Genomic DNA, 20,959 nt, shown 5'->3' with positions numbered 1-20,959 from the left:
CAGAGACTTCAGTCTTCTGCTACGTTGGGCCAGCAGGGCGTTAACTTTGACAAAACGACGCATTAGGCAAATGCTAGTATTAATTGGGCAGGCGTTGAAGACAAGGATGAGTTTTTAGACACTTTTTGAAAAGGGTTAAAGCCTCCGCTGCTCGAATTGAGATAGGCAGGCCGATCCACCAGCTGGGAACAGTCCAGGAAAAGGTCCTTGAGAGTGATTTTGTGCCTCTTTGGGATGGCACCACGAGGCATCGTTCACTTGCAGAAAGCAAGCGTAGGTCTGCACCATCGACTTTAGGTATATTGCTGCAGAGCCAGTGGTTATCTTGTAGGCAAACATCAGTACCTTGAATCTGATGCGAACAGCTATTGGTAGCCAGTGCAAAATTATGAAGAGAGGTGTGACGTGGGCTTTCTTTGGCTCGTTGAAGACCAGTCTCGCTGCTGCATCCTGGATCAGTTGCAGAGGCTTGATAGTACGTGCCGGAAGACCCGCCAAGGGAGCATAGCAGTAGTCCAGTCTGGAGAAAACAAAGAGCTTGGACAAGGAGTTGTGTGGCCTGCTCTGATCGGAAGGGTCTAATCTTCCGAACGTTGTACAAGGCAAATATTCAGGACCGGGCCAGTGCAGCAATATGGCCTTTGAAACTTCACAAAACCTCAGGAGGACGTGGCCACGTGTTACATGAATATGAGAGGGATGCTATTGCTGCCTTCATGTAGCATTAGCCAGCATGCATGCAGAATTTTGACTTCACTGTAAATAAAAGGATTGCACGGGCCTACACGCAATGTCGCTGGATGAGATTCAGGGAATTTACCTGGAACCTCACAGTTTTCCACAAAGCATCATTTCACCTGCCCTGAAGAGGAGCTGTGGCCTTTTGCCCCCAGGAGACACAGGGAAACCCACACGAAAGGGGACAGAGAACCTCACTCTTTCTTTCTAAGCCACGGGTGTCAAACTCAGTCCCTGGAAGGCCGGAGACCTGCAGAGTTTAGATTCAAGCCTGATAGAACACACCTGATCCAACTAATCATGCCCTTCAGGCTCATTTGAAAACTACATGCCTTGTGTGTTTGAGAAGGGTTGGAACAACACTCTACAGGGCTCGGGCCCTAAAGGAATTTAGTTTGACACCCCTGGTCTAAGCTCTCTCAGTTATCAGAAAAAAAGAACCACCCTGCCCCGTGTGAGGCTCGAACTCACGACCTTCAGATTATGAGACTGACGCGCTGCCTAACTGCGCCAACGAGGCCCGTGGGCTAAAGGGGGCCCGAACAGAGAAAAAGTAGCTTCTAGGTCCCTGGTTTCAGGTGCGGCTCGAACAGGCCATCTCTAGCCAGGCAAGGGTGTCAGGATGGCCGAGCGGTCTAAGGCGCTGCGTTCAGGTCGCAGTCTCCCCTGGAGGCGTGGGTTCGAATCCCACTTCTGACAGACCTATCCTTTGGCTGCAGACAGAGACTTCAGTCTTCTGCTACGTTGGGCCAGCAGGGCGTTAACTTTGACAAAACGACGCATTAGGCAAATGCTAGTATTAATTGGGCAGGCGTTGAAGACAAGGATGAGTTTTTAGACACTTTTTGAAAAGGGTTAAAGCCTCCGCTGCTCGAATTGAGATAGGCAGGCCGATCCACCAGCTGGGAACAGTCCAGGAAAAGGTCCTTGAGAGTGATTTTGTGCCTCTTTGGGATGGCACCACGAGGCATCGTTCACTTGCAGAAAGCAAGCGTAGGTCTGCACCAGCGACTTTAGGTATATTGCTGCAGAGCCAGTGGTTATCTTGTAGGCAAACATCAGTACCTTGAATCTGATGCGAAGAGCTATTGGTAGCCAGTGCAAAATTATGAAGAGAGGTGTGACGTGGGCTTTCTTTGGCTCGTTGAAGACCAGTCTCGCTGCTGCATCCTGGATCAGTTGCAGAGGCTTGATAGTACGTGCCGGAAGACCCGCCAAGGGAGCATAGCAGTAGTCCAGTCTGGAGAAAACAAAGAGCTTGGACAAGGAGTTGTGTGGCCTGCTCTGATCGGAAGGGTCTAATCTTCCGAACGTTGTACAAGGCAAATATTCAGGACCGGGCCAGTGCAGCAATATGGCCTTTGAAACTTCACAAAACCTCAGGAGGACGTGGCCACGTGTTACATGAATATGAGAGGGATGCTATTGCTGCCTTCATGTAGCATTAGCCAGCATGCATGCAGAATTTTGACTTCACTGTAAATAAAAGGATTGCACGGGCCTACACGCAATGTCGCTGGATGAGATTCAGGGAATTTACCTGGAACCTCACAGTTTTCCACAAAGCATCATTTCACCTGCCCTGAAGAGGAGCTGTGGCCTTTTGCCCCCAGGAGACACAGGGAAACCCACACGAAAGGGGACAGAGAACCTCACTCTTTCTTTCTAAGCCACGGGTGTCAAACTCAGTCCCTGGAAGGCCGGAGACCTGCAGAGTTTAGATTCAAGCCTGATAGAACACACCTGATCCAACTAATCATGCCCTTCAGGCTCATTTGAAAACTACATGCCTTGTGTGTTTGAGAAGGGTTGGAACAACACTCTACAGGGCTCGGGCCCTAAAGGAATTTAGTTTGACACCCCTGGTCTAAGCTCTCTCAGTTATCAGAAAAAAAGAACCACCCTGCCCCGTGTGAGGCTCGAACTCACGACCTTCAGATTATGAGACTGACGCGCTGCCTAACTGCGCCAACGAGGCCCGTGGGCTAAAGGGGGCCCGAACAGAGAAAAAGTAGCTTCTAGGTCCCTGGTTTCAGGTGCGGCTCGAACAGGCCATCTCCAGCCAGGCAAGGGTGTCAGGATGGCCGAGCGGTCTAAGGCGCTGCGTTCAGGTCGCAGTCTCCCCTGGAGGCGTGGGTTCGAATCCCACTTCTGACAGACCTATACTTTGGCTGCAGACAGAGACTTCAGTCTTCTGCTACGTTGGGCCAGCAGGGCGTTAACTTTGACAAAACGACGCATTAGGCAAATGCTAGTATTAATTGGGCAGGCGTTGAAGACAAGGATGAGTTTTTAGACACTTTTTGAAAAGGGTTAAAGCCTCCGCTGCTCGAATTGAGATAGGCAGGCCGATCCACCAGCTGGGAACAGTCCAGGAAAAGGTCCTTGAGAGTGATTTTGTGCCTCTTTGGGATGGCACCACGAGGCATCGTTCACTTGCAGAAAGCAAGCGTAGGTCTGCACCATCGACTTTAGGTATATTGCTGCAGAGCCAGTGGTTATCTTGTAGGCAAACATCAGTACCTTGAATCTGATGCGAACAGCTATTGGTAGCCAGTGCAAAATTATGAAGAGAGGTGTGACGTGGGCTTTCTTTGGCTCGTTGAAGACCAGTCTCGCTGCTGCATCCTGGATCAGTTGCAGAGGCTTGATAGTTCGTGCCGGAAGACCCGCCAAGGGAGCATAGCAGTAGTCCAGTCTGGAGAAAACAAAGAGCTTGGACAAGGAGTTGTGTGGCCTGCTCTGATCGGAAGGGTCTAATCTTCCGAACGTTGTACAAGGCAAATCTTCAGGACCGGGCCAGTGCAGCAATATGGCCTTTGAAACTTCACAAAACCTCAGGAGGACGTGGCCACGTGTTACATGAATATGAGAGGGATGCTATTGCTGCCTTCATGTAGCATTAGCCAGCATGCATGCAGAATTTTGACTTCACTGTAAATAAAAGGATTGCACGGGCCTACACGCAATGTCGCTGGATGAGATTCAGGGAATTTACCTGGAACCTCACAGTTTTCCACAAAGCATCATTTCACCTGCCCTGAAGAGGAGCTGTGGCCTTTTGCCCCCAGGAGACACAGGGAAACCCACACGAAAGGGGACAGAGAACCTCACTCTTTCTTTCTAAGCCACGGGTGTCAAACTCAGTCCCTGGAAGGCCGGAGACCTGCAGAGTTTAGATTCAAGCCTGATAGAACACACCTGATCCAACTAATCATGCCCTTCAGGCTCATTTGAAAACTACATGCCTTGTGTGTTTGAGAAGGGTTGGAACAACACTCTACAGGGCTCGGGCCCTAAAGGAATTTAGTTTGACACCCCTGGTCTAAGCTCTCTCAGTTATCAGAAAAAAAGAACCACCCTGCCCCGTGTGAGGCTCGAACTCACGACCTTCAGATTATGAGACTGACGCGCTGCCTAACTGCGCCAACGAGGCCCGTGGGCTAAAGGGGGCCCGAACAGAGAAAAAGTAGCTTCTAGGTCCCTGGTTTCAGGTGCGGCTCGAACAGGCCATCTCTAGCCAGGCAAGGGTGTCAGGATGGCCGAGCGGTCTAAGGCGCTGCGTTCAGGTCGCAGTCTCCCCTGGAGGCATGGGTTCGAATCCCACTTCTGACAGACCTATCCTTTGGCTGCAGACAGAGACTTCAGTCTTCTGCTACGTTGGGCCAGCAGGGCGTTAACTTTGACAAAACGACGCATATGGCAAATGCTAGTATTAATTGGGCAGGCGTTGAAGACAAGGATGAGTTTTTAGACACTTTTTGAAAAGGGTTAAAGCCTCCGCTGCTCGAATTGAGATAGGCAGGCCGATCCACCAGCTGGGAACAGTCCAGGAAAAGGTCCTTGAGAGTGATTTTGTGCCTCTTTGGGATGGCACCACGAGGCATCGTTCACTTGCAGAAAGCAAGCGTAGGTCTGCACCAGCGACTTTAGGTATATTGCTGCAGAGCCAGTGGTTATCTTGTAGGCAAACATCAGTACCTTGAATCTGATGCGAACAGCTATTGGTAGCCAGTGCAAAATTATGAAGAGAGGTGTGACGTGGGCTTTCTTTGGCTCGTTGAAGACCAGTCTCGCTGCTGCATCCTGGATCAGTTGCAGAGGCTTGATAGTACGTGCCGGAAGACCCGCCAAGGGAGCATAGCAGTAGTCCAGTCTGGAGAAAACAAAGAGCTTGGACAAGGAGTTGTGTGGCCTGCTCTGATCGGAAGGGTCTAATCTTCCGAACGTTGTACAAGGCAAATATTCAGGACCGGGCCAGTGCAGCAATATGGCCTTTGAAACTTCACAAAACCTCAGGAGGACGTGGCCACGTGTTACATGAATATGAGAGGGATGCTATTGCTGCCTTCATGTAGCATTAGCCAGCATGCATGCAGAATTTTGACTTCACTGTAAATAAAAGGATTGCACGGGCCTACACGCAATGTCGCTGGATGAGATTCAGGGAATTTACCTGGAACCTCACAGTTTTCCACAAAGCATCATTTCACCTGCCCTGAAGAGGAGCTGTGGCCTTTTGCCCCCAGGAGACACAGGGAAACCCACACGAAAGGGGACAGAGAACCTCACTCTTTCTTTCTAAGCCACGGGTGTCAAACTCAGTCCCTGGAAGGCCGGAGACCTGCAGAGTTTAGATTCAAGCCTGATAGAACACACCTGATCCAACTAATCATGCCCTTCAGGCTCATTTGAAAACTACATGCCTTGTGTGTTTGAGAAGGGTTGGAACAACACTCTACAGGGCTCGGGCCCTAAAGGAATTTAGTTTGACACCCCTGGTCTAAGCTCTCTCAGTTATCAGAAAAAAAGAACCACCCTGCCCCGTGTGAGGCTCGAACTCACGACCTTCAGATTATGAGACTGACGCGCTGCCTAACTGCGCCAACGAGGCCCGTGGGCTAAAGGGGGCACGAACAGAGAAAAAGTAGCTTCTAGGTCCCTGGTTTCAGGTGCGGCTCGAACAGGCCATCTCTAGCCAGGCAAGGGTGTCAGGATGGCCGAGCGGTCTAAGGCGCTGCGTTCAGGTCGCAGTCTCCCCTGGAGGCGTGGGTTCGAATCCCACTTCTGACAGACCTATACTTTGGCTGCAGACAGAGACTTCAGTCTTCTGCTACGTTGGGCCAGCAGGGCGTTAACTTTGACAAAACGACGCATTAGGCAAATGCTAGTATTAATTGGGCAGGCGTTGAAGACAAGGATGAGTTTTTAGACACTTTTTGAAAAGGGTTAAAGCCTCCGCTGCTCGAATTGAGATAGGCAGGCCGATCCACCAGCTGGGAACAGTCCAGGAAAAGGTCCTTGAGAGTGATTTTGTGCCTCTTTGGGATGGCACCACGAGGCATCGTTCACTTGCAGAAAGCAAGCGTAGGTCTGCACCATCGACTTTAGGTATATTGCTGCAGAGCCAGTGGTTATCTTGTAGGCAAACATCAGTACCTTGAATCTGATGCGAACAGCTATTGGTAGCCAGTGCAAAATTATGAAGAGAGGTGTGACGTGGGCTTTCTTTGGCTCGTTGAAGACCAGTCTCGCTGCTGCATCCTGGATCAGTTGCAGAGGCTTGATAGTACGTGCCGGAAGACCCGCCAAGGGAGCATAGCAGTAGTCCAGTCTGGAGAAAACAAAGAGCTTGGACAAGGAGTTGTGTGGCCTGCTCTGATCGGAAGGGTCTAATCTTCCGAACGTTGTACAAGGCAAATATTCAGGACCGGGCCAGTGCAGCAATATGGCCTTTGAAACTTCACAAAACCTCAGGAGGACGTGGCCACGTGTTACATGAATATGAGAGGGATGCTATTGCTGCCTTCATGTAGCATTAGCCAGCATGCATGCAGAATTTTGACTTCACTGTAAATAAAAGGATTGCACGGGCCTACACGCAATGTCGCTGGATGAGATTCAGGGAATTTACCTGGAACCTCACAGTTTTCCACAAAGCATCATTTCACCTGCCCTGAAGAGGAGCTGTGGCCTTTTGCCCCCAGGAGACACAGGGAAACCCACACGAAAGGGGACAGAGAACCTCACTCTTTCTTTCTAAGCCACGGGTGTCAAACTCAGTCCCTGGAAGGCCGGAGACCTGCAGAGTTTAGATTCAAGCCTGATAGAACACACCTGATCCAACTAATCATGCCCTTCAGGCTCATTTGAAAACTACATGCCTTGTGTGTTTGAGAAGGGTTGGAACAACACTCTACAGGGCTAGGGCCCTAAAGGAATTTAGTTTGACACCCCTGGTCTAAGCTCTCTCAGTTATCAGAAAAAAAGAACCACCCTGCCCCGTGTGAGGCTCGAACTCACGACCTTCAGATTATGAGACTGACGCGCTGCCTAACTGCGCCAACGAGGCCCGTGGGCTAAAGGGGGCCCGAACAGAGAAAAAGTAGCTTCTAGGTCCCTGGTTTCAGGTGCGGCTCGAACAGGCCATCTCTAGCCAGGCAAGGGTGTCAGGATGGCCGAGCGGTCTAAGGCGCTGCGTTCAGGTTGCAGTCTCCCCTGGAGGCGTGGGTTCGAATCCCACTTCTGACAGACCTATCCTTTGGCTGCCTGCAGACAGAGACTTCAGTCTTCTGCTACGTTGGGCCAGCAGGGCGTTAACTTTGACAAAACGACGCATTAGGCAAATGCTAGTATTAATTGGGCAGGCGTTGAAGACAAGGATGAGTTTTTAGACACTTTTTGAAAAGGGTTAAAGCCTCCGCTGCTCGAATTGAGATAGGCAGGCCGATCCACCAGCTGGGAACAGTCCAGGAAAAGGTCCTTGAGAGTGATTTTGTGCCTCTTTGGGATGGCACCACGAGGCATCGTTCACTTGCAGAAAGCAAGCGTAGGTCTGCACCAGCGACTTTAGGTATATTGCTGCAGAGCCAGTGGTTATCTTGTAGGCAAACATCAGTACCTTGAATCTGATGCGAACAGCTATTGGTAGCCAGTGCAAAATTATGAAGAGAGGTGTGACGTGGGCTTTCTTTGGCTCGTTGAAGACCAGTCTCGCTGCTGCATCCTGGATCAGTTGCAGAGGCTTGATAGTACGTGCCGGAAGACCCGCCAAGGGAGCATAGCAGTAGTCCAGTCTGGAGAAAACAAAGAGCTTGGACAAGGAGTTGTGTGGCCTGCTCTGATCGGAAGGGTCTAATCTTCCGAACGTTGTACAAGGCAAATCTTCAGGACCGGGCCAGTGCAGCAATATGGCCTTTGAAACTTCACAAAACCTCAGGAGGACGTGGCCACGTGTTACATGAATATGAGAGGGATGCTATTGCTGCCTTCATGTAGCATTAGCCAGCATGCATGCAGAATTTTGACTTCACTGTAAATAAAAGGATTGCACGGGCCTACACGCAATGTCGCTGGATGAGATTCAGGGAATTTACCTGGAACCTCACAGTTTTCCACAAAGCATCATTTCACCTGCCCTGAAGAGGAGCTGTGGCCTTTTGCCCCCAGGAGACACAGGGAAACCCACACGAAAGGGGACAGAGAACCTCACTCTTTCTTTCTAAGCCACGGGTGTCAAACTCAGTCCCTGGAAGGCCGGAGACCTGCAGAGTTTAGATTCAAGCCTGATAGAACACACCTGATCCAACTAATCATGCCCTTCAGGCTCATTTGAAAACTACATGCCTTGTGTGTTTGAGAAGGGTTGGAACAACACTCTACAGGGCTCGGGCCCTAAAGGAATTTAGTTTGACACCCCTGGTCTAAGCTCTCTCAGTTATCAGAAAAAAAGAACCACCCTGCCCCGTGTGAGGCTCGAACTCACGACCTTCAGATTATGAGACTGACGCGCTGCCTAACTGCGCCAACGAGGCCCGTGGGTTAAAGGGGGCCCGAACAGAGAAAAAGTAGCTTCTAGGTCCCTGGTTTCAGGTGCGGCTCGAACAGGCCATCTCTAGCCAGGCAAGGGTGTCAGGATGGCCGAGCGGTCTAAGGCGCTGCGTTCAAGCTGGGGAACAATAGTTCGTCAAAGACGGGGAAGAAGGGAAGAAAAGAGGGAAGGAAGAAAAAGAGAAGGGGAAGAAGAGAAAGAAAAAAAGAAGAAAAGAAAGGGTCAAATTTGACGTTCAAAGACGGATCTTCCTTAGCATGCGCGCAGTGATACATCTTCCGGTTTCTTCTTGCGGTAAATTCGCGCATTTATATTACACTGTTTTCTATTGCAGGTGCTCCCCTCGACCCGGGTTCGAATCCAGCTAAAGATAACTTTTTGTTTTATTGTTAATTGCTTTAAATAAATGAAGTTTCAAGGTTAATTAAATGTATATATGTGCTTGTTTGATATTTTTTTCATTACATTTTAATACACCAATGGAAATGTGTTTTGTTATTATTAGTTATTTAGTAGTTGTTGTATTATTTTTTATTCTGATTAAGCATGTTATTGTGTGTAGTTGTATTCATATTTATTTTAAGCATGTTATTAGTTGTGATTTTATTGATATTAAATCAGATTTTTTTTTAAGGTTACATTCATTCAAGACACCTTTAAATCTGTCATTTTTAATTAAAACAGGATGCAAAAATAGTCATTATTATGCTTAAAAATGTCTGTGACAAATGACAAAGTGCAAATTATCTTTTTATAGGAATACGTTCTATTGTTGCAGTGTACTGATGAAATGTTTACTAAAGTACAAATAAAAAAGCAATCATTCTCTTTTTTTTTTTACAATTATGCCAACATAACAGTAATGAATATTAAACAAATTAAATTTATATAAGTTTTCAAAAAAAAAAAAAAAATTAAAAGGAAAATAAATGTAGAAATCAAAACACATTTCTCAATTTGCTTTTTTTATTTATTTTACAATTATGCTAACAGAACAGTAATGAATATTAAATGAAGTTTTCAAACAATAAATTAAAAAGGTAAAAGTAAAAGTTAAATAGGATTAAAAAATCAAGTTAAATAAAATAATGTTAGACACAAATATTAACAATAGTGAACTATATTTAAACAACTATATACACACAACAATAAATAAAAATATACAGTGTATACATTATTTGGCAGAAGGTTCTCCGCATTTACTCTAACCACTTTTCTTTTGTAATGTTCTCAGTCTGTGGACAGTATATACACCTTGCCCCTGTACTGGCTATGTCCCGTTGCACTGGTTTTGAATTGTCCACACTTCCTGCAAGTGTTTGCCTTGTAGGGTCTCTTGGGCATGGTTTGTGGAGCTGGTTGAGAATTGGTGCTCTGCACAATAGGCTGTAACAGTGGCATCCTATGGACCGCTGACAGTCTCTGAACCATTTGCAGACCCTGGAACACTGGCACACCCTGAAACTTCGACAAAAATATGGTTTTCTGGTATAAAAAAAAAATTGAACAAGTTTAATAATTCGTACAGAATGGAACGTGAAAAGTGTCTTCATAGAATACTTTATGGATTATGCCATTACTTACAGAGACAGTACTGCTTGGTATAGAGGCACAAGACACTGCTGCGCTGGGTTGGTCTTCAACCTGAGAAGGTCTCCTGACCACACTAAGATTTGGCTTTGCTGCAGCAATGTGAGAGCCAGTAAATCTTGGTTTGGTAAATCAAAAATGTGAGAAGACAGAATGTGTTATAATAGCAAGAATTACGAAGAATTAATTAATATTACTATTTTAAGTAAATGCAGGTTTTTAAAAACATTTCTTTCTGAATAGAAGTGTCATCCATATTTATTAGCAGTATTGACTCCTGAAATTACTACAAAGTATTTGCATGATGGAATAATTGTTAATATGTGTACAGTTAATAATAGCCAGCGTCTATGTGGTATGTTACCTGAGATTGAGAAAGAAAGATAATGTAGCTTTAACACATGAGAAGTATTGAGAGAGATGCCATGAGGGACATGAGTCTAGTCTCAAGAGAGAAAGCAGACAGGTTACATTCTACATTTATCCTTGACCATGTGACTTAAACCAAATCTGAGATATTCAAACTGACCATTCAGCAGACAACAGGTGCCCCCACTGTACAAGAGGGGTGACAATTAGTAGGTCTCAGCCAGCATCTCATAGCATTCTTGCTTTTTCTTTTTTTCTTCATCTTACGTTCTGAACTTTCTTGAATTTTAATTGAGCACATTCTTAAGTGGTATTATTAAAAAAGTTAAATACTAATTCTTACCATTGAAAATTGTGTTGCAACTCTTGCTTCCACAGGTGCAGTAGGCTGGGGCTGGGGCAGGGGCAGGGGCATGGGATGAGGCTGGGGGTCAGGCTGACTCTGCTCCATGGCCTTCTTTGCTGTTTCAGCAGCATGAGGTTCTTCCACCACCCTTTGTGCTGGTCCAGTAGAGGCTTAAGACGACAAAAAAAAAAAAAACCCTTAATACATAATTCAGAAAGAAACCTTTTCAGTAAATATACTAATGATACTAATAAAAAACATGCATTTCAGCACACCTCCAAGCAAGGTTGTTTGGCCACGAGACAGCATCTGACATTTCTCTATCTGTAAGCATTATAACAAATATAATGCACAATACAAGTGAGTCCCTTAAGAGAGCATAAAATACTTCATTAAATTCATATATTTATTCATTCATTCATTTCTAGGACACAAGTCACATTTATTTTATATATAATGTTACAACTGGTATCTCTATTTAGAGGAGAAAGATACAAGACAGGAACATTTCTTAAAATACCTGCAACATTACATAAATGTCTATAAACAATTATTACACACTCTGGTTTGCACTGTTGAAAGCCATAACATAACACAACCATCACATTACATCGTTCAAATGAATGGGACCAGGTAAATGTTTGTTCTGAAGCCTGATGTGTTGTTCTCTTATGCAAATACACTAAACCAAGATACTAATAATGTTCGATTACGATTATTTTTTATTTTTATACATCTATAATGCAAAGGTAACAAACACTCACCCATTGATAAATCTCGTACCACTTTTTATGTCGAACTACGCGACAATGACCCTTGTCATAGGTCACAAACTTGAGTAATTAACCTTTTTTACCTCTGACACGCCCCCTGAGGAAGATGTCATTCTTTCGTACACCTTCGGCACGGTTCGGCAACTTGATTGACACCTGACTAGAAGCGCTGACCCCTCCACCTTGCGGTGAGACGCGGAAACGTGCCGTCGAAATCCCCCTGCTCTCTGATTGGTCAAATGTCACGAATGTCAAGATAATGTTATAAATTGCGCTTTTTGATTGGCTGGAAATGTTAAGGCGCTTCGACGCGATTGGTCCAAATGTCATAGCGCTTCGATGCGATTGGCTGCGCAGTTCGACATTGCTCAACATTTCTGAAATTATGTCGGACTATCCTTCGTCAGCTAGCGTTCAGGTCGCAGTCTCCCCTGGAGGCGTGGGTTCGAATCCCACTTCTGACAGACCTATCCTTTGGCTGCAGACAGAGACTTCAGTCTTCTGCTACGTTGGGCCAGCAGGGCGTTAACTTTGACAAAACGACGCATTAGGCAAAAGCTAGTATTAATTGGGCAGGCGTTGAAGACAAGGATGAGTTTTTAGACACTTTTTGAAAAGGGTTAAAGCCTCCGCTGCTCGAATTGAGATAGGCAGGCCGATCCACCAGCTGGGAACAGTCCAGGAAAAGGTCCTTGAGAGTGATTTTGTGCCTCTTTGGGATGGCACCACGAGGCATCGTTCACTTGCAGAAAGCAAGCGTAGGTCTGCACCAGCGACTTTAGGTATATTGCTGCAGAGCCAGTGGTTATCTTGTAGGCAAACATCAGTACCTTGAATCTGATGCGAACAGCTATTGGTAGCCAGTGCAAAATTATGAAGAGAGGTGTGACGTGGGCTTTCTTTGGCTCGTTGAAGACCAGTCTCGCTGCTGCATCCTGGATCAGTTGCAGAGGCTTGATAGTACGTGCCGGAAGACCCGCCAAGGGAGCATAGCAGTAGTCCAGTCTGGAGAAAACAAAGAGCTTGGACAAGGAGTTGTGTGGCCTGCTCTGATCGGAAGGGTCTAATCTTCCGAACGTTGTACAAGGCAAATCTTCAGGACCGGGCCAGTGCAGCAATATGGCCTTTGAAACTTCACAAAACCTCAGGAGGACGTGGCCACGTGTTACATGAATATGAGAGGGATGCTATTGCTGCCTTCATGTAGCATTAGCCAGCATGCATGCAGAATTTTGACTTCACTGTAAATAAAAGGATTGCACGGGCCTACACGCAATGTCGCTGGATGAGATTCAGGGAATTTACCTGGAACCTCACAGTTTTCCACAAAGCATCATTTCACCTGCCCTGAAGAGGAGCTGTGGCCTTTTGCCCCCAGGAGACACAGGGAAACCCACACGAAAGGGGACAGAGAACCTCACTCTTTCTTTCTAAGCCACGGGTGTCAAACTCAGTCCCTGGAAGGCCGGAGACCTGCAGAGTTTAGATTCAAGCCTGATAGAACACACCTGATCCAACTAATCATGCCCTTCAGGCTCATTTGAAAACTACATGCCTTGTGTGTTTGAGAAGGGTTGGAACAACACTCTACAGGGCTTGGGCCCTAAAGGAATTTAGTTTGACACCCCTGGTCTAAGCTCTCTCAGTTATCAGAAAAAAAGAACCACCCTGCCCCGTGTGAGGCTCGAACTCACGACCTTCAGATTATGAGACTGACGCGCTGCCTAACTGCGCCAACGAGGCCCGTGGGCTAAAGGGGGCCCGAACAGAGAAAAAGTAGCTTCTAGGTCCCTGGTTTCAGGTGCGGCTCGAACAGGCCATCTCTAGCCAGGCAAGGGTGTCAGGATGGCCGAGCGGTCTAAGGCGCTGCGTTCAGGTCGCAGTCTCCCCTGGAGGCGTGGGTTCGAATCCCACTTCTGACAGACCTATCCTTTGGCTGCAGACAGAGACTTCAGTCTTCTGCTACGTTGGGCCAGCAGGGCGTTAACTTTGACAAAACGACGCATTAGGCAAATGCTAGTATTAATTGGGCAGGCGTTGAAGACAAGGATGAGTTTTTAGACACTTTTTGAAAAGGGTTAAAGCCTCCGCTGCTCGAATTGAGATAGGCAGGCCGATCCACCAGCTGGGAACAGTCCAGGAAAAGGTCCTTGAGAGTGATTTTGTGCCTCTTTGGGATGGCACCACGAGGCATCGTTCACTTGCAGAAAGCAAGCGTAGGTCTGCACCAGCGACTTTAGGTATATTGCTGCAGAGCCAGTGGTTATCTTGTAGGCAAACATCAGTACCTTGAATCTGATGCGAACAGCTATTGGTAGCCAGTGCAAAATTATGAAGAGAGGTGTGACGTGGGCTTTCTTTGGCTCGTTGAAGACCAGTCTCGCTGCTGCATCCTGGATCAGTTGCAGAGGCTTGATAGTACGTGCCGGAAGACCCGCCAAGGGAGCATAGCAGTAGTCCAGTCTGGAGAAAACAAAGAGCTTGGACAAGGAGTTGTGTGGCCTGCTCTGATCGGAAGGGTCTAATCTTCCGAACGTTGTACAAGGCAAATCTTCAGGACCGGGCCAGTGCAGCAATATGGCCTTTGAAACTTCACAAAACCTCAGGAGGACGTGGCCACATGTTACATGAATATGAGAGGGATGCTATTGCTGCCTTCATGTAGCATTAGCCAGCATGCATGCAGAATTTTGACTTCACTGTAAATAAAAGGATTGCATGGGCCTACACGCAATGTCGCTGGATGAGATTCAGGGAATTTACCTGGAACCTCACAGTTTTCCACAAAGCATCATTTCACCTGCCCTGAAGAGGAGCTGTGGCCTTTTGCCCCCAGGAGACACAGGGAAACCCACACGAAAGGGGACAGAGAACCTCACTCTTTCTTTCTAAGCCACGGGTGTCAAACTCAGTCCCTGGAAGGCCGGAGACCTGCAGAGTTTAGATTCAAGCCTGATAGAACACACCTGATCCAACTAATCATGCCCTTCAGGCTCATTTGAAAACTACATGCCTTGTGTGTTTGAGAAGGGTTGGAACAACACTCTACAGGGCTCGGGCCCTAAAGGAATTTAGTTTGACACCCCGGTCTAAGCTCTCTCAGTTATCAGAAAAAAAGAACCACCCTGCCCCGTGTGAGGCTCGAACTCACGACCTTCAGATTATGAGACTGACGCGCTGCCTAACTGCGCCAACGAGGCCCGTGGGCTAAAGGGGGCCCGAACAGAGAAAAAGTAGCTTCTAGGTCCCTGGTTTCAGGTGCGGCTCGAACAGGCCATCTCTAGCCAGGCAAGGGTGTCAGGATGGCCGAGCGGTCTAAGGCGCTGCGTTCAGGTCGCAGTCTCCCCTGGAGGCGTGGGTTCGAATCCCACTTCTGACAGAACTATCCTTTGGCTGCAGACAGAGACTTCAGTCTTCTGCTACGTTGGGCCAGCAGGGCGTTAACTTTGACAAAACGACGCATTAGGCAAATGCTAGTATTAATTGGGCAGGCGTTGAAGACAAGGATGAGTTTTTAGACACTTTTTGAAAAGGGTTAAAGCCTCCGCTGCTCGAATTGAGATAGGCAGGCCGATCCACCAGCTGGGAACAGTCCAGGAAAAGGTCCTTGAGAGTGATTTTGTGCCTCTTTGGGATGGCACCACGAGGCATCGTTCACTTGCAGAAAGCAAGCGTAGGTCTGCACCAGCGACTTTAGGTATATTGCTGCAGAGCCAGTGGTTATCTTGTAGGCAAACATCAGTACCTTGAATCTGATGCGAACAGCTATTGGTAGCCAGTGCAAAATTATGAAGAGAGGTGTGACGTGGGCTTTCTTTGGCTCGTTGAAGACCAGTCTCGCTGCTGCATCCTGGATCAGTTGCAGAGGCTTGATAGTACGTGCCGGAAGACCCGCCAAGGGAGCATAGCAGTAGTCCAGTCTGGAGAAAACAAAGAGCTTGGACAAGGAGTTGTGTGGCCTGCTCTGATCGGAAGGGTCTAATCTTCCGAACGTTGTACAAGGCAAATCTTCAGGACCGGGCCAGTGCAGCAATATGGCCTTTGAAACTTCACAAAACCTCAGGAGGACGTGGCCACGTGTTACATGAATATGAGAGGGATGCTATTGCTGCCTTCATGTAGCATTAGCCAGCATGCATGCAGAATTTTGACTTCACTGTAAATAAAAGGATTGCACGGGCCTACACGCAATGTCGCTGGATGAGATTCAGGGAATTTACCTGGAACCTCACAGTTTTCCACAAAGCATCATTTCACCTGCCCTGAAGAGGAGCTGTGGCCTTTTGCCCCCAGGAGACACAGGGAAACCCACAGGAAAGGGGACAGAGAACCTCACTCTTTCTTTCTAAGCCACGGGTGTCAAACTCAGTCCCTGGAAGGCCGGAGACCTGCAGAGTTTAGATTCAAGCCTGATAGAACACACCTGATACAACTAATCATGCCCTTCAGGCTCATTTGAAAACTACATGCCTTGTGTGTTTGAGAAGGGTTGGAACAACACTCTACAGGGCTCGGGCCCTAAAGGAATTTAGTTTGACACCCCTGGTCTAAGCTCTCTCAGTTATCAGAAAAAAAGAACCACCCTGCCCCGTGTGAGGCTCGAACTCACGACCTTCAGATTATGAGACTGACGCGCTGCCTAACTGCGCCAACGAGGCCCGTGGGCTAAAGGGGGCCCGAACAGAGAAAAAGTAGCTTCTAGGTCCCTGGTTTCAGGTGCGGCTCGAACAGGCCATCTCTAGCCAGGCAAGGGTGTCAGGATGGCCGAGCGGTCTAAGGCGCTGCGTTCAGATCGCAGTCTCCCCTGGAGGCGTGGGTTCGAATCCCACTTCTGACAGACCTATCCTTTGGCTGCAGACAGAGACTTCAGTCTTCTGCTACGTTGGGCCAGCAGGGCGTTAACTTTGACAAAACGACGCATTAGGCAAATGCTAGTATTAATTGGGCAGGCGTTGAAGACAAGGATGAGTTTTTAGACACTTTTTGAAAAGGGTTAAAGCCTCCGCTGCTCGAATTGAGATAGGCAGGCCGATCCACCAGCTGGGAACAGTCCAGGAAAAGGTCCTTGAGAGTGATTTTGTGCCTCTTTGGGATGGCACCACGAGGCATCGTTCACTTGCAGAAAGCAAGCGTAGGTCTGCACCATCGACTTTAGGTATATTGCTGCAGAGCCAGTGGTTATCTTGTAGGCAAACATCAGTACCTTGAATCTGATGCGAACAGCTATTGGTAGCCAGTGCAAAATTATGAAGAGAGGTGTGACGTGGGCTTTCTTTGGCTCGTTGAAGACCAGTCTCGCTGCTGCATCCTGGATCAGTTGCAGAGGCTTGATAGTACGTGCCGGAAGACCCGCCAAGGGAGCATAGCAGTAGTCCAGTCTGGAGAAAACAAAGAGCTTGGACAAGGAGTTGTGTGGCCTGCTCTGATCGGAAGGGTCTAATCTTCCGAACGTTGTACAAGGCAAATATTCAGGACCGGGCCAGTGCAGCAATATGGCCTTTGAAACTTCACAAAACCTCAGGAGGACGTGGCCACGTGTTACATGAATATGAGAGGGATGCTATTGCTGCCTTCATGTAGCATTAGCCAGCATGCATGCAGAATTTTGACTTCACTGTAAATAAAAGGATTGCACGGGCCTACACGCAATGTCGCTGGATGAGATTCAGGGAATTTACCTGGAACCTCACAGTTTTCCACAAAGCATCATTTCACCTGCCCTGAAGAGGAGCTGTGGCCTTTTGCCCCCAGGAGACACAGGGAAACCCACACGAAAGGGGACAGAGAACCTCACTCTTTCTTTCTAAGCCACGGGTGTCAAACTCAGTCCCTGGAAGGCCGGAGACCTGCAGAGTTTAGATTCAAGCCTGATAGAACACACCTGATCCAACTAATCATGCCCTTCAGGCTCATTTGAAAACTACATGCCTTGTGTGTTTGAGAAGGGTTGGAACAACACTCTACAGGGCTCGGGCCCTAAAGGAATTTAGTTTGACACCCCTGGTCTAAGCTCTCTCAGTTATCAGAAAAAAAGAACCACCCTGCCCCGTGTGAGGCTCGAACTCACGACCTTCAGATTATGAGACTGACGCGCTGCCTAACTGCGCCAACGAGGCCCGTGGGCTAAAGGGGGCCCGAACAGAGAAAAAGTAGCTTCTAGGTCCCTGGTTTCAGGTGCGGCTCGAACAGGCCATCTCTAGCCAGGCAAGGGTGTCAGGATGGCCGAGCGGTCTAAGGCGCTGCGTTCAGGTCGCAGTCTCCCCTGGAGGCGTGGGTTCGAATCCCACTTCTGACAGACCTATCCTTTGGCTGCAGACAGAGACTTCAGTCTTCTGCTACGTTGGGCCAGCAGGGCGTTAACTTTGACAAAACGACGCATTAGGCAAATGCTAGTATTAATTGGGCAGGCGTTGAAGACAAGGATGAGTTTTTAGACACTTTTTGAAAAGGGTTAAAGCCTCCGCTGCTCGAATTGAGATAGGCAGGCCGATCCACCAGCTGGGAACAGTCCAGGAAAAGGTCCTTGAGAGTGATTTTGTGCCTCTTTGGGATGGCACCACGAGGCATCGTTCACTTGCAGAAAGCAAGCGTAGGTCTGCACCAGCGACTTTAGGTATATTGCTGCAGAGCCAGTGGTTATCTTGTAGGCAAACATCAGTACCTTGAATCTGATGCGAACAGCTATTGGTAGCCAGTGCAAAATTATGAAGAGAGGTGTGACGTGGGCTTTCTTTGGCTCGTTGAAGACCAGTCTCGCTGCTGCATCCTGGATCAGTTGCAGAGGCTTGATAGTACGTGCCGGAAGACCCGCCAAGGGAGCATAGCAGTAGTCCAGTCTGGAGAAAACAAAGAGCTTGGACAAGGAGTTGTGTGGCCTGCTCTGATCGGAAGGGTCTAATCTTCCGAACGTTGTACAAGGCAAATATTCAGGACCGGGCCAGTGCAGCAATATGGCCTTTGAAACTTCACAAAACCTCAGGAGGACGTGGCCACGTGTTACATGAATATGAGAGGGATGCTATTGCTGCCTTCATGTAGCATTAGCCAGCATGCATGCAGAATTTTGACTTCACTGTAAATAAAAGGATTGCACGGGCCTACACGCAATGTCGCTGGATGAGATTCAGGGAATTTACCTGGAACCTCACAGTTTTCCACAAAGCATCATTTCACCTGCCCTGAAGAGGAGCTGTGGCCTTTTGCCCCCAGGAGACACAGGGAAACCCACACGAAAGGGGACAGAGAACCTCACTCTTTCTTTCTAAGCCACGGGTGTCAAACTCAGTCCCTGGAAGGCCGGAGACCTGCAGAGTTTAGATTCAAGCCTGATAGAACACACCTGATCCAACTAATCATGCCCTTCAGGCTCATTTGAAAACTACATGCCTTGTGTGTTTGAGAAGGGTTGGAACAACACTCTACAGGGCTCGGGCCCTAAAGGAATTTAGTTTGACACCCCTGGTCTAAGCTCTCTCAGTTATCAGAAAAAAAGAACCACCCTGCCCCGTGTGAGGCTCGAACTCACGACCTTCAGATTATGAGACTGACGCGCTGCCTAACTGCGCCAACGAGGCCCGTGGGCTAAAGGGGGCCCGAACAGAGAAAAAGTAGCTTCTAGGTCCCTGGTTTCAGGTGCGGCTCGAACAGGCCATCTCCAGCCAGGCAAGGGTGTCAGGATGGCCGAGCGGTCTAAGGCGCTGCGTTCAGGTCGCAGTCTCCCCTGGAGGCGTGGGTTCGAATCCCACTTCTGACAGACCTATACTTTGGCTGCAGACAGAGACTTCAGTCTTCTGCTACGTTGGGCCAGCAGGGCGTTAACTTTGACAAAACGACGCATTAGGCAAATGCTAGTATTAATTGGGCAGGCGTTGAAGACAAGGATGAGTTTTTAGACACTTTTTGAAAAGGGTTAAAGCCTCCGCTGCTCGAATTGAGATAGGCAGGCCGATCCACCAGCTGGGAACAGTCCAGGAAAAGGTCCTTGAGAGTGATTTTGTGCCTCTTTGGGATGGCACCACGAGGCATCGTTCACTTGCAGAAAGCAAGCGTAGGTCTGCACCATCGACTTTAGGTATATTGCTGCAGAGCCAGTGGTTATCTTGTAGGCAAACATCAGTACCTTGAATCTGATGCGAACAGCTATTGGTAGCCAGTGCAAAATTATGAAGAGAGGTGTGACGTGGGCTTTCTTTGGCTCGTTGAAGACCAGTCTCGCTGCTGCATCCTGGATCAGTTGCAGAGGCTTGATAGTACGTGCCGGAAGACCCGCCAAGGGAGCATAGCAGTAGTCCAGTCTGGAGAAAACAAAGAGCTTGGACAAGGAGTTGTGTGGCCTGCTCTGATCGGAAGGGTCTAATCTTCCGAACGTTGTACAAGGCAAATCTTCAGGACCGGGCCAGTGCAGCAATATGGCCTTTGAAACTTCACAAAACCTCAGGAGGACGTGGCCACGTGTTACATGAATATGAGAGGGATGCTATTGCTGCCTTCATGTAGCATTAGCCAGCATGCATGCAGAATTTTGACTTCACTGTAAATAAAAGGATTGCACGGGCCTACACGCAATGTCGCTGGATGAGATTCAGGGAATTTACCTGGAACCTCACAGTTTTCCACAAAGCATCATTTCACCTGCCCTGAAGAGGAGCTGTGGCCTTTTGCCCCCAGGAGACACAGGGAAACCCACACGAAAGGGGACAGAGAACCTCACTCTTTCTTTCTAAGCCACGGGTGTCAAACTCAGTCCCTGGAAGGCCGGAGACCTGCAGAGTTTAGATTCAAGCCTGATAGAACACACCTGATCCAACTAATCATGCCCTTCAGGCTCATTTGAAAACTACATGCCTTGTGTGTTTGAGAAGGGTTGGAACAACACTCTACAGGGCTTGGGCCCTAAAGGAATTTAGTTTGACACCCCTGGTCTAAGCTCTCTCAGTTATCAGAAAAAAAGAACCACCCTGCCCCGTGTGAGGCTCGAACTCACGACCTTCAGATTATGAGACTGACGCGCTGCCTAACTGCGCCAACGAGGCCCGTGGGCTAAAGGGGGCCCGAACAGAGAAAAAGTAGCTTCTAGGTCCCTGGTTTCAGGTGCGGCTCGAACAGGCCATCTCTAGCCAGGCAAGGGTGTCAGGATGGCCGAGCGGTCTAAGGCGCTGCGTTCAGGTCGCAGTCTCCCCTGGAGGCGTGGGTTCGAATCCCACTTCTGACAGACCTATCCTTTGGCTGCAGACAGAGACTTCAGTCTTCTGCTACGTTGGGCCAGCAGGGCGTTAACTTTGACAAAACGACGCATATGGCAAATGCTAGTAT

At 48.2% G+C, this 20,959-nt stretch overlaps 23 non-coding genes across 23 annotated transcripts; 11 read left to right on the top strand and 12 right to left on the bottom strand.

Annotated features, from left to right (window-relative positions):
- Positions 1 to 1,184: 1,184 nt before the first annotated feature.
- On the bottom strand, positions 1,185 to 1,258 carry trnam-cau (transfer RNA methionine (anticodon CAU)). Its single transcript has one exon. It is a non-coding gene; the product is annotated as a tRNA-Met (tRNA).
- Positions 1,259 to 1,354: 96 nt separating this feature from the next.
- Positions 1,355 to 1,437, top strand: trnal-cag (transfer RNA leucine (anticodon CAG)). The gene has a single exon. It is a non-coding gene; the product is annotated as a tRNA-Leu (tRNA).
- Positions 1,438 to 2,642: 1,205 nt separating this feature from the next.
- Positions 2,643 to 2,716, bottom strand: trnam-cau (transfer RNA methionine (anticodon CAU)). The gene has a single exon. It is a non-coding gene; the product is annotated as a tRNA-Met (tRNA).
- Positions 2,717 to 2,812: 96 nt separating this feature from the next.
- trnal-cag (transfer RNA leucine (anticodon CAG)) lies at positions 2,813 to 2,895 on the top strand. The gene has a single exon. It is a non-coding gene; the product is annotated as a tRNA-Leu (tRNA).
- Positions 2,896 to 4,100: 1,205 nt separating this feature from the next.
- trnam-cau (transfer RNA methionine (anticodon CAU)) lies at positions 4,101 to 4,174 on the bottom strand. Its single transcript has one exon. It is a non-coding gene; the product is annotated as a tRNA-Met (tRNA).
- A 96-nt stretch (positions 4,175 to 4,270) lies between these two features.
- trnal-cag (transfer RNA leucine (anticodon CAG)) lies at positions 4,271 to 4,353 on the top strand. Its single transcript has one exon. It is a non-coding gene; the product is annotated as a tRNA-Leu (tRNA).
- A 1,205-nt stretch (positions 4,354 to 5,558) lies between these two features.
- Positions 5,559 to 5,632, bottom strand: trnam-cau (transfer RNA methionine (anticodon CAU)). The gene has a single exon. It is a non-coding gene; the product is annotated as a tRNA-Met (tRNA).
- Positions 5,633 to 5,728: 96 nt separating this feature from the next.
- trnal-cag (transfer RNA leucine (anticodon CAG)) lies at positions 5,729 to 5,811 on the top strand. Its single transcript has one exon. It is a non-coding gene; the product is annotated as a tRNA-Leu (tRNA).
- A 1,205-nt stretch (positions 5,812 to 7,016) lies between these two features.
- trnam-cau (transfer RNA methionine (anticodon CAU)) lies at positions 7,017 to 7,090 on the bottom strand. The gene has a single exon. It is a non-coding gene; the product is annotated as a tRNA-Met (tRNA).
- A 96-nt stretch (positions 7,091 to 7,186) lies between these two features.
- trnal-cag (transfer RNA leucine (anticodon CAG)) lies at positions 7,187 to 7,269 on the top strand. The gene has a single exon. It is a non-coding gene; the product is annotated as a tRNA-Leu (tRNA).
- Positions 7,270 to 8,478: 1,209 nt separating this feature from the next.
- Positions 8,479 to 8,552, bottom strand: trnam-cau (transfer RNA methionine (anticodon CAU)). Its single transcript has one exon. It is a non-coding gene; the product is annotated as a tRNA-Met (tRNA).
- Positions 8,553 to 13,316: 4,764 nt separating this feature from the next.
- trnam-cau (transfer RNA methionine (anticodon CAU)) lies at positions 13,317 to 13,390 on the bottom strand. Its single transcript has one exon. It is a non-coding gene; the product is annotated as a tRNA-Met (tRNA).
- A 96-nt stretch (positions 13,391 to 13,486) lies between these two features.
- Positions 13,487 to 13,569, top strand: trnal-cag (transfer RNA leucine (anticodon CAG)). Its single transcript has one exon. It is a non-coding gene; the product is annotated as a tRNA-Leu (tRNA).
- A 1,204-nt stretch (positions 13,570 to 14,773) lies between these two features.
- On the bottom strand, positions 14,774 to 14,847 carry trnam-cau (transfer RNA methionine (anticodon CAU)). Its single transcript has one exon. It is a non-coding gene; the product is annotated as a tRNA-Met (tRNA).
- A 96-nt stretch (positions 14,848 to 14,943) lies between these two features.
- On the top strand, positions 14,944 to 15,026 carry trnal-cag (transfer RNA leucine (anticodon CAG)). Its single transcript has one exon. It is a non-coding gene; the product is annotated as a tRNA-Leu (tRNA).
- Positions 15,027 to 16,231: 1,205 nt separating this feature from the next.
- trnam-cau (transfer RNA methionine (anticodon CAU)) lies at positions 16,232 to 16,305 on the bottom strand. Its single transcript has one exon. It is a non-coding gene; the product is annotated as a tRNA-Met (tRNA).
- A 96-nt stretch (positions 16,306 to 16,401) lies between these two features.
- Positions 16,402 to 16,484, top strand: trnal-cag (transfer RNA leucine (anticodon CAG)). The gene has a single exon. It is a non-coding gene; the product is annotated as a tRNA-Leu (tRNA).
- Positions 16,485 to 17,689: 1,205 nt separating this feature from the next.
- Positions 17,690 to 17,763, bottom strand: trnam-cau (transfer RNA methionine (anticodon CAU)). Its single transcript has one exon. It is a non-coding gene; the product is annotated as a tRNA-Met (tRNA).
- A 96-nt stretch (positions 17,764 to 17,859) lies between these two features.
- Positions 17,860 to 17,942, top strand: trnal-cag (transfer RNA leucine (anticodon CAG)). Its single transcript has one exon. It is a non-coding gene; the product is annotated as a tRNA-Leu (tRNA).
- Positions 17,943 to 19,147: 1,205 nt separating this feature from the next.
- Positions 19,148 to 19,221, bottom strand: trnam-cau (transfer RNA methionine (anticodon CAU)). Its single transcript has one exon. It is a non-coding gene; the product is annotated as a tRNA-Met (tRNA).
- Positions 19,222 to 19,317: 96 nt separating this feature from the next.
- On the top strand, positions 19,318 to 19,400 carry trnal-cag (transfer RNA leucine (anticodon CAG)). Its single transcript has one exon. It is a non-coding gene; the product is annotated as a tRNA-Leu (tRNA).
- Positions 19,401 to 20,605: 1,205 nt separating this feature from the next.
- trnam-cau (transfer RNA methionine (anticodon CAU)) lies at positions 20,606 to 20,679 on the bottom strand. The gene has a single exon. It is a non-coding gene; the product is annotated as a tRNA-Met (tRNA).
- Positions 20,680 to 20,775: 96 nt separating this feature from the next.
- Positions 20,776 to 20,858, top strand: trnal-cag (transfer RNA leucine (anticodon CAG)). Its single transcript has one exon. It is a non-coding gene; the product is annotated as a tRNA-Leu (tRNA).
- Positions 20,859 to 20,959: the final 101 nt, after the last annotated feature.

Source organism: Carassius gibelio, chromosome A4 (assembly GCF_023724105.1).
Source record: "Carassius gibelio isolate Cgi1373 ecotype wild population from Czech Republic chromosome A4, carGib1.2-hapl.c, whole genome shotgun sequence".
Taxonomy (NCBI): Eukaryota; Metazoa; Chordata; class Actinopteri; order Cypriniformes; family Cyprinidae; genus Carassius; species Carassius gibelio.
This window is presented reverse-complemented; position numbering and strand designations above follow the sequence as displayed.